This window comes from Epinephelus moara, chromosome 18, assembly GCF_006386435.1.
Source record: "Epinephelus moara isolate mb chromosome 18, YSFRI_EMoa_1.0, whole genome shotgun sequence".
NCBI classification, from domain to species: Eukaryota; Metazoa; Chordata; class Actinopteri; order Perciformes; family Serranidae; genus Epinephelus; species Epinephelus moara.
In genome coordinates this window covers 8,347,616-8,350,254 of record NC_065523.1, presented here as the reverse complement: position 1 = coordinate 8,350,254, position 2,639 = coordinate 8,347,616, and positions in this window count along the sequence as shown.

The following is a 2,639-nucleotide window of genomic DNA, read 5'->3' as shown; positions in this document are numbered from 1 at the left end:
AAATATCAACAATAATTAGGGACTTTCCTAATTTGAGGAAACTTTTCAAAATCTCCGTGACACCAAACGTTACATTACCAAGACATGCAAACATACCTTTATCTTGTTGTCTTTTCTCCTCTTCCTCTTTCTTTCTTTTTATTTTTTCTGCCCCTGTAGGGTAGGCCTATGTCCTTTGTTGCAACATATAGCCACCTGCTCCTAGCTCCATGGATGTGCAGTGCGCACTGCACAGCTGGATGCACACCTTACTAGCAGAGCTCTGACATTTAGTCTAGAGCAGAGAGGCAGTAGGAAACTACACTCTGTTAACATAATATTGTCTTTTTGTACAAGAACGTACAATTGATAATATATGAATCATCATCACTCACACATGGAAAAAAATAATAAATTATTATTTTTTATTTTTTGTTAAGTTAATTGCTCTTGGGGCCTCCCTAGTGGTCACGGGGCCCTAAGCAGGTGCTTAGTAGTTAGTTTAGTAGTTTTTTCCATAAGGGTTAAAGTGGTTAAATTACTACTTGTTATTTTTACAAAGGTGGCTCACTTCGGTCGATGCTAAGCCTGGCCTAAATAAGATGATGCTGGACATGCTGGGAAGAAGATGCGAGGAAGACCAGACTAAATATGAATGGGTTACACTGATGCTGGAGGCCATGGCCATAAAAAAATGTGCAATACAATCCCCAAACTCAAACAATGTCAGGGTTTGTGGATATGGGGGATGGATTTAATGAGACAGATGTTGCCTCTGAGGCTCTCATGTTTATGGTGGTTGGCATACAAGCATTGGAAAGCTCCAATTGCTTAATATCTGACCAGTGCTCTCTCACCAGAAACACTGTAGGTCTTAGTTGTTCATGCATTGGAAGAACTTCATGCTCATGGTCTGAGAGTGGTGTGCATGACAATGGATGGACATGCATCTAACATCAGCATGTACAACCAACTTGGCTGAGAACTCAAGGGAAACCCTCGTGAACCTTTTGCACATCCAGTGACTGGTGAGAGAGTGTTTGTCATGATGGATGCCTGCCACATGCTGAAGCTTGCACGCAACATGTTACAGGTAAATGCTGATTGTTGTTCTAGGCTTATTTGCTTTTTATTATATTTTATTGTTGTGGTGTTTCTATTTACATAAGTATGACTGCATGTGATGCTTTACATTTTCCTGTTTGTATTTGTAACCCCGACGCGCAGTCAAGCTTTCCCCGTTCTGTGTTATAATATTGTTCCTGTAGTTGGTTCAGCATCCTAGAAGAAAATAAGGTTTGCAACCCTGTAAGAAGCACACAGTACCGGTTTAGCCAAGATCACTTGGAGCTTCTCTTTAATTCAATCAGAGCATCAGGTAGGGTTCACATTTTACAGTCTTTAAAAAAACAATCAGAAACGATCTTTTAAATTACTGTGCATGTGTGTGTGTGTGTGTGTGTGTGTGTGTGTGTGTGTGTGTGTGTGTATTGTTTTTTTCCTTTAAGGGGGCTGGAACTGCTGGAGCTCCAGGGCATCTTCCGGCATCTGATGGTCCGATGTGGTGTCTCACCAAGTGGGCGAGGCAACGTGGCAGCACAGGATGGCACAGTGAAGGTGGTGAAAGTAGCAGAGCGGGTGATTCGCCAGCTCCAATCAGGGCAAGCTCTCAAGGTGTCAGTGGTGACACATGTTGTCCGGGTAAGAGATTGGCACAGAGGATGTGTTTTTGCCCAGGGAACATATCGAAGAAACACAATTTGGTATTGACAACCACCATTCAAACTTACTGAGGTTAGTAGTGTCTGTGTTTCTCAAAATTAGCCTGCACCACATTGCAAAAATGACTTCACTCAGGTAGGCTACCAGTGTAGCAGCACAAGAAAGAGACTGTGCAAAACAGCTCTCTTTCAGGGGCTTTAGCTCCCATAGGCATGATTAATGAAAGACAGGTCTTGTAAATATTTTTCTAGGGGGGTTCTTTATGTTCTTGCACTTATCTTAAATTTTCTGTCATAAGTTCTGCCACATAACTCTCTGGAACCTATTTTGTTTGAATTTTTGGAATCAATCAATCAGTTAATCAGTAAATCAAAGGTACATGCAAAGGTTAGTTAAAAAGTTCTCTAAAAAGTGCTGCAGTGCTGTTTATCTTCATGATGGGGAGGGGAGGGAGGGGAAGGGGGCATACTGATCAGGGGATGATGGGAGTTTAGGAGCTGGACAGCCACGGGAACTCTGTCCTGCAGCCTACAACAAAGTCAGCGTCCTCAGGGGAGCCTCTCAAACAAATAACAGCATGTGATGGATCCTGTAAGATCCTGCAGACTGACGGACTGCTGTTCACAAAGGGTAGAGACAGCTGATTTTATACCTACTAATGATAATAATAAGCGTGATGATAATGATAATAATAACAAAATGATAATGATAATAGCAATATAATTATAATGATAGTGATGATAATAATAATAATAATAATAATAATAATACAATGATAATGATAATATCAACAATAATAATAATAATAATCAAATGCAATATATACCCTAAAGCAATTCTCTAAATGAAGACCTGAACACACCTTTTCTGGGTTCTATTTATGTCTGTATCTATCTGTCTGTCCTCCATGTCTGACGTTTGTAACAAACAACCCATGT